The 8,912-nt window shown below is 35.4% G+C and overlaps 1 long non-coding RNA gene across 1 annotated transcript; it reads left to right on the top strand.

The window, feature by feature from the left end:
* Positions 1-806: 806 nt before the first annotated feature.
* Positions 807-1,068, top strand: LOC118753823. Its single transcript, XR_004994840.1, has 2 exons — positions 807-844; positions 905-1,068. It is a non-coding gene; the product is annotated as an uncharacterized LOC118753823 (long non-coding RNA).
* Positions 1,069-8,912: the final 7,844 nt, after the last annotated feature.

Raw genomic sequence — 8,912 nt, 5'->3', positions numbered from 1 at the left:
ACCCATTTGTGTGTATTTTGAATCAGTATTTTGATGGCTGTTCGCCATTTTTCTAGTCTGCAAACGAATAAGCTGACGTAGAAGCAAACAAATTCAAGCACATTGTTGCATTCTACCGTACTTTTTCAAAGCTTTAAAATCTTAAAACATATGTGAAAAACTTTTATAATCTGAATATTTCTAATGTCGCAAGGAAAACCAAATTTTATAAATAGCATTTTTAAAAAGCAATCATCTAATATTTTTTAAGTTTTTGGGCATATATGTTACCATTTGAACTACAAATACTACCAAGTTTTAAGAGACTATTTAATGCAACTCAGGTCAAAAAAGCGCAGTTTAGACCAAAATAAGCAACTCTAAAAAACAGATGATCGCAGCTGTGGCCCAGGATAACGTCTATTGCTAAGATATCTCACTTGTATTTGTACACAATGACCTCAGTATATCCAGTAAAAAGACTGTGGTGAAGTCCTTTATGGGGATAAAGTTTCCAGAGGTGAAATTTTAGGTAACACACAATTTCTTACACACATAGTTGCTTTTCAGCACTCATGAAAGAAACTTAAGAAATATTTGAAAAAAAAGTTCATATAGTACATAAATTTTTGAAAAAAATTCCATATAATGTATGTACTCTGGTTAATAATATCAAAAAATGTTTTAGAACCACCGTTTAATGTTATATTTGATACAAATTAATATTGCTGCCCCGAACGCTCTGCGCCTTGCCAGTGAATAATACATTTACTTAAAATTACATCCCTGGTCCTTGTTCTTTCCGTATCGCATCGTGGTAAATTCACATTTCTCAGAAATTTGACAACAAAACAAAACAAAGCGAGTATTTCATTTGCTAATTTTCGAGATTTCTATTGTTTAATGTAAATTTATGTCTTTTTAGGATATGTTGAGCCAACAAAGAAGACGCAGTTGGAAAATGGAGTAATTAGTAATGAAGTAGCAGGCATATTTTGAAAATTATGCCGATAAGCAGGATGGAATTTGGAAAAGTAAGTGCCTGGTTACAGCATATCTATGTATTAAAAAGTATTTAATTAAATTGTTTATAGAAATGTTATAAATCGAGTGGCTCATTTACGATGTGCTCCAAACATTTGGCGAACTTTTTTTCGCCTTTTCAACGTGGTAAGTAACAAGTTAAGATGACTGCCATCACGGCCGGTAAGAAACCACAAGCAAAGGGCAGACAACCTTCCAGGAAGCTGCCTCCTGTCCCCGAGTCGAAGCTGCAGTTCAGCAAGAGCAGGTCAGCAAATTGCTACCCTGATCAAACGTAAACTAAAGCGCTCTGCTGTGATTGCACTCCGTAAACGTGAAAACTTGGTGCATGCTGAGAAATATCAAACAAGAAAACTCCGTGATGGACGCCGTGGGATAGAGTTGCGCTGTGTGGCAAAGAAATGCGGCCAATTCTACGGGCCTAAAAAATACAAATTGGATTTGTGATGCGTATCCGCGGTATCAACAAGGTTGCACAAAAAGTGCGTAAAGTTTTACAGTTCCGTCTTCGCCATATTAAAACGTTGTGTTCATCAAATTGAGCAAGGCAACCATTAATATGCTACGTATGCCGAACCCTATATGGGGTTATCCAAAATTTAAATCAGTTCGTGAATTGATGTACAAACGTGGAATTGTCAAGCACAACCATCAACGTGTCCCAATCTCTGCTTTGTGATCGAACGCAAATTTCGCGAAGCACACGAAATTCAGTGCGTTGATTATTTGGTGCACGAAATATTCACTGTTGGAACCCACTTCAAGAAAGCCTCCAACTTCCTGTTGCTATTCAAGCTCAACACATCAACCCGAGGCTGGCGCATGAAGGCTAATCACTACGTTGAGGTTGGTGATTTCGGTAGCCGTGAGGATAAGATCAACAAATTGCTGCACAAGATGGCTTATAGAAATTGTTGTTTTGTATTTAAGGCGACAAAAAAATTTGGCACATCTTTAAAAGACGCCCAAGCAAAAAAAAATAATAAATAAAAATTTCCTGAAGTTGCCTTTACACGGGTCGATTTCTGTCAATTGGAAAATTGACTAAGATATCGACTAGCCAAAACGCTTACTATTTACGGTTGAATTGCAATTTACACGGGTAGATTTTGGTTAAACGAAAAAAATCGACCGTGTAAAGGCAGCTTAAATAACGTTCAAATTAATCATCCCCTTTGAGATGGAAAATACCAATAACCATTTCATAATTTCGAAAACTAATCCATTTATATTTGTTCTTGCATTTTTCGCACCACATGTGAGGTATTTTTTTTTAAGGTGCTGTGTTCCCCAGGAGGCCTATTTTCCCCTTTACAACTTAAATTAAAAAGAATTAAAACTAAAGCATGCAATATATAAAGAAAATTAAAAATTGTCTTACATCTAGTAAACTTGAAAAATTGCACATTAAATTCATTTTTCATGTTAAAATAAAATTAAATATCACAATTCAGTTGAAGTGTATACATATGTACATATTTACAAAATGTGGTCTGTTTGCACCCACAGTAAGTTCCCATAAAGCCTAGCCCAAATTCAGAACTGAAAAAAACGAGCAAATGGGGTCGGAAACTACTAGCTTTAAAAGCTTAATGTGGAAAATGTTTGAAGAGCTGCGAAACTGTATTGCAATAATAAAAATAACAGTGCATAAATTGGAAAAATTATTTTTGTTTTGCTTTATAATTTTTGGGAATATCGGTTCAGATGGAATTTTTTTATTTGTTTGGTTTTTCAGCTCATTAATGATGCACCCAGAGTTGCATTTACTGTTTATGAAAATATTTCATGAAGCGTTCCAAAATTAGCTCGGAGCAACTAAAAGTTGATTAAGCCTAAATGAAATAGTTTTTTATTAAATATTTATTCCTGGTATTTAGTAAAAATCATTCAGATCAATACTAATGTATGAAATGAAAGTAAATAAAAATCTACGAATACATTTCATGAATATTTTGTCATAGAGCCATTATTAAATACAGATATAACTTTGTCGGGGGTTGGTGCTGACGTATATAGAATTAATGCGTTAGAAAGAGATAAATATAAAAGCTCATCGCGCTAATTTAGATATACTTGTATACCTGTTACTCGTCTTGTATATACTCCAACTGCGAAAATAATGACAATTATAATTTATTTAGATGCATATTTTAGCTAAATGTTATATCGTCGCCTGGAAATAACAGTAGAAGATTTACAACAAATTATTATAAAGCTTAAATACAAAATTGGGGGGAAAAAACTTATCAGTGAAGGTGTAATCAGAGATGCATTACCATACTTAGGTTATTTCTTGACAAAACTTATCAACAAAAGTTTAACAGCTGGTGTAGTGCCCGAGGAATGGAAAGTATCTACGGTAGTTCCGGTCAAAAAGGTTGAGAACACCTTACCAGAGAGAGAACTTTACCAAATCTTGAGAAGGTCTTAGAAACAGTGGTAAAAAATTAGCTAGTTGAGTATATTAATATACTAATCAAAGAACAATCTGGGTTGCGGGCAAAACATTCATGCCAAACGGCTCTCAATTGGGTTATATCTCAATGGAAAGAAGATTTGAGGGGAAAAAAAGTTATAGTTGCAGTATTTATAGACTTAAAAAGAGCGTTTGAAACCATTGATCGAGGGTTACTGTTGGGTAGGTTACAGCAAATAGGCATCAAGAAGGTTGAGCTGAAATGGTTTGAGAGCTTTTTAACCAACAGAAAGCAGCACACAGTCATAGGGGAAGTGTTGTCTGACGATTTGCCCGTGGATATTGGACTTCCACATGGTTCAGTGCTAGCGCTTATTCTGTTCAACATTTATATCAACGATATTTTATCATCAATCAGGTATTGTAAGATAAGATTGTTTGCTGATGATGCATTGTTGACCATAAGCGAAGCTGATTTAGGCGCAGCAATCCATAAAATGCAAAACGACTTGGACTCACTGTATATCTGGTTATGCAAAAATAAGTTAATGTTAAATGTAAAAAGGACAAATTATATGGTAATTTCTTCATCTACTAAAACGAGTCTAGAACAACAAGAGTTACATATTAAGAACGAAAAAATTTTAGAAGTAACTACAATTAAATATCTTGGTGTTCAAATTGACAATAAATTAAAATTCCATGATAACATTGACTATATTGTGAATAAAACGTCGAAAAAAATTGGATTTATGAAAAGAACATGCAAATATCTAATTAGGAGATATAAAGTCATAGTTTATAGATCAATTGTCGAGCCACACTTCATATACTGCCCTACTATTTTGTTTATAACATCTGACACGCAGATACATAAGCTACAAAAAATGCAAAATAGGCCTATGAGACACATTCTTAACGCCCGATACGATACCAGCGTCTCAATGCTGAATGAGTTAAACTGGCTAAATGTGAAACAATTAATTTTCTTCCACTCAATGAAATTTATTTATAATATTAAGAATGGAGCCCTTCCAAAATATTTGAGTGACAACTTTAGGTATAGTAGTGACACTCACACCTATAAAACAAGAGTTAGGGATTATTTTAAACCTCCATTCTACCAAACGGAAAACCTAAAGCAAGATTTGTACTATAAAGGTTTGAAAACATACAAGAAGCTGCAACAGCTTACAACAATTCAAAATTCGATTATACCACCATTGCAAAATACATATATGTATAGAATGAAATGATAAAATGATGATGATAAATGATAAAATTTTAAAGCATTGCTGCTTGATCCAGTAGAGAACAGTGGAGGGTCGGCATGGAAACTAGTCCTTTCCATCCGGCCTACAGCGCGTAAAGAACAGTGGAGAGGGTCGGCATGGAAACTAGTCCTTTCAGACCACTTGTATAACAGGAATTTCTAAAGATAGATTGGCTCGGAAACTAGTACTTTCCGACTGATCACAAATTACTTTATAGCCTTTACATATGACCACAAAGGCTGAAGTGTAGGTGCGACTAGGAATAAAGTCCACAGCAATGGTACAGGAAGTGCGGCTCTGGAACTCGTCCTTTCGGGCCGCCCACCTAACCAGTACCCAACATTCGGGCTGCTCGGGATCCCGTCTATTCCGACAGCTACGGTCACACTTATAATTAATATAATATAATTAATACAATTACCTTGTTTAAATGTATCTATATTTGTACAGGATAAAAGTTAGGATAGTCCTCTCAAAAAAATGTGTAAAGAACAGAATATGTAGTGAAATAAGATAATTGTTTTCATGTATGATTGTGGATCCTGTGATGTATGCATATATCAATATAAAAACTATAAACCCAAAATTGTACCAAATAAAATAGTAAGCAAATATTGTAAATTTTCAGACTTGTTATAGGCCTTTAAAGGCTGTCAATAAATGAATAAATATATAAAAATAAATAACGCGGCTGAAAAACAACAAAGCTTGTTCGTTGCAGAGCTGAGTCACTTGTTCCTTACCTCGGGTGGGGGGTAACGAGTAATTCTCAGCAATGCTTGAACAAATACTCTTGAACAAATACTCTTATTCTAAAATTCTCTACCCCTTTACCTCTGGTGGGGGGAAGTAGAGTCTAATAAAATAAGAGGTTAGTACTTTCAATATTAAAAGTTTTACCCCTTACCGCTGGTGGGGGGAAGTAAAACCTTAATAAAGAAAGAAGAATGAAAATTATTGAATGCTTTACCCCTTACCGCATACCAATTAAATTTTAGAAGAAGAAGAGTGTTATTGAGAGTCTTTACGATTCTGATCTGTTTATTAAATATTTTCCTTTTATATACAAATTCTAATTCTTTTTTCCTTAACTAATTGTAAATACATATGTATGTGTGTGTGTGTATGTACATGTTGTTTTGGTATGTACTATTTACAAACCAACGCTTTGGTCTTATCATAATTTTAATTTTAATGCTTGCATTTGCGTCGGCTATGGGTGTATGCATTTGTATGCGCGAACATAAGATTAAAAGAGATCAACGCACTGATATCTTATTTCGGTTGTGTACAAAATATTGACAGTTAAATATGTTACAATTTATGGGTTTTTATTGATTTCTCTTGTTTATGTATTTTACTTGTCTTCTATTCTAAAGTGGACTGTATTTGCTATGTGTCAAAAAGTATTATTATTAGTTTTATTACTCTGGCAGATGTATGTATGTATGCGTACATGTTTAAAGATGTTTGAACAAGGCTGCTGGAGCCGACAGCTTGTCAGCTGAGCTATTCAAGTACGGTGGCGAGGAGTTGATAATGTACATGCATCAACTCTTATGCAGAATATGGTCAGATGAACGCATGCCCGACGACTGGAATTTAAGTGTGCACTGCTCAATCTACAAGAAAGCGACCCCGCCATTTGCGACAACTACCGCAGGATCAGCCCTCTAAGCATAGGTTACAAGGTCTTATCGAGCGTATTGTGTGAAAGACTGAAGCCCGCCGTCAGTGAACTGATTGGGCCTTATCAGTGTGGCTTTAGGCCTGGGAGATCCACCATGGACTAGGTATTCACAATACGCCAAATCTTGGAAAAGACCCGCGAAAAAAGAATCGACACTCACCACCTATTTGTCGACTTTAAATCTGCTTTCGACAGCACTAAAAGGAGTTGCCTATACGCCGCTATGTCTGAATTTGGCATCCCCGCCAAACTAATACGGCTGTTTAAAATGACGTTGAGCAATACCGCTCCGTCAGAATTGGGAAGGACCTCTCCGAGCCGTTCACCACGAAGTCTGTTCTGCCTGTCCCAAGTTGGGTAAGGAAGCAAAGCAAATGGGTCTGGTGGTAAACGAGGACAAGACGAAGTATCTCCTGTCAACAAACAGTCAGCACATTCGCGCCTTGGCGCCCACGTCACTCTTGACAGTTATAATTTCGAGAAAGTAATTCTCTACATCGTTTATTTGGGAACCAGCATTAACACCGATTATAATGTGAGCATGGATTGAGTAGGCAATTCAGGAATAAAGCTATCTCTCGACGTACGAAAACCACACTCTGGTATATGGCGCAGAAGTATGGACAATGACAACATCCGATGAGGTGGCTCTTGGAGTATTCGAGAGAAATATTTTGCGGAAGATTTACGGGCCTTTAGGCGTTGGCGACAGCGAGTACCGCAGACGATGGAACAATGCGCTGTGTGTGCTTTACAATGACATGGACATAGTGCAGCGAATTAAAATACAGAGGCTCCGCTGGCTTGGTCATGCCGTTCGAATGGACACCGACGCTCCAGCTCTGAAAGTATTCAACTCGTAACCCGCTGATGGTAGCAGAGGAATAGGAAGGCCCCCACTTATATAGAAAGACCAGGTGGAGAAGGACTTGGCTACACTTGGCATTTCCAATTGGCGCCGGTTGGCACAGAAAAAAAACGACTGGCGTGCTTTGTTGAACTCGGCCAAAGAAGTAAGAAGAAGAATATATATTTAAAAAGGTTTATTTTGTCAATTAAACTCCAAATCACCACAAACAATTCTTTTGGTAATGTGAAATGCATTAAGCATCATGCCATCAGCAGTTTTTCTTACTAGCAAATAGTTACTAGTAAAAATTTATCCAGTACAAATCCAGTAAAACTTCCAAGTTCAGCTGTCATTTTTGCGCTCTCAATTCTATCTCTTTTGCTGGTTTCTACCAAGTTTTTGCGTACGAAATTAGGCGTGTTCGCTATGCCGCTGCCAGTAAGAATTAGCCAGTAACAAAATTCAGAGAACAAGGTACCTTACTCTCCCAAAGAGAGAAACTTACTAAGTTTTGCTCGAACAGGAATTAGCAAACACTAGCAAGCTTCACTTCCAGCTGGCGTCCACGGTTGCATTTCGAGCATAATAAATTTTTTAAATTATTTCAGGTGGAAACCAAAACAGGACCTATACGTATATTTCTTCTTATTCTGACTTTCTTCAACATACGCTTCAATTACATTGTGGAAGTCACTGTCGGCTTTCCTATATCTACAGTGGTGTCGAGTGCGTTCCGATTACGAATACGGCTTTTTCAGCCGAGTACCTTTCAAATGTTTAGAATTAATTAAGTTAATTGAATAAACGAATTTTTACGTACTTCTTTCATTAGTAAATCGTAACAAGATTGTTAATTTTTAAATTTAACGAACTCGTTGATTCAAATTAATGTTGACAAAAATGCAACCGTACTTTTTAGTACAATTTTGTAATGAATACTAAAAATATATAGCTCTGAAAATTCACAGCAAGAAATTTTGTGTATTCTCTTTTGTTCGCCTGTTCGTATTTACCTTAGTAAATTTTGAAAAATGGCTTGAACGAACCGTTAAAATATAGCCTAGCAAATTTTTAAAGAAACTTTTCGATACTAAATTTTATTAAAACAAAATGTCGAAGTCAGCTTCATATAGAAACAAAGTCTTCGTTAGTTATAAGATGAGATTTTCTTAAATATAATACCTTTACGGCGCTCACATATTGACAAGATTTTACTATTTATTTTATTATTCTTTAATTTTAATTATCTGTTTATAAAATATAATGCATTCTTTAAGAAAAACTGTATAAACCCAAGATAAAATCTTTGCGAAACATTCAAAAACCAACATACTTTCGTAAAAATGTCGAGCTTTATTAATATTCTTTAGTTTTTAGCCCATTAAATTTTAGTATAATAAAGTGCTAGTTTAAAATAGCTATGACTTACCGTTGAACTTGTCAATTTTTTTTGTCGACGATGTCAGCCATTTTCTTCCATACGAAGTGTGTTCGACGATTTTTTTATACGGAAAAAATTAGCAACACCTTCATCAAAGAAATCTTAAAAAACTTAGTTATATTAAAATTTAATGGGCTAAGCCGCACACTCAAAACAAATCTAGGAAATCGAATTAAAAAGCTCGAAATTTTTACGAAAGTGTGTTGGTTTTTTTT

Source organism: Rhagoletis pomonella, unplaced genomic scaffold (genome assembly GCF_013731165.1).
Source record: "Rhagoletis pomonella isolate Grant_MI unplaced genomic scaffold, Rhpom_1.0 Rhpom_scaffold_02888, whole genome shotgun sequence".
Taxonomy (NCBI): domain Eukaryota; kingdom Metazoa; phylum Arthropoda; class Insecta; order Diptera; family Tephritidae; genus Rhagoletis; species Rhagoletis pomonella.
Note: the sequence above shows the minus strand (reverse complement) of the source record. Positions and strands in the feature narration are given on the sequence as shown.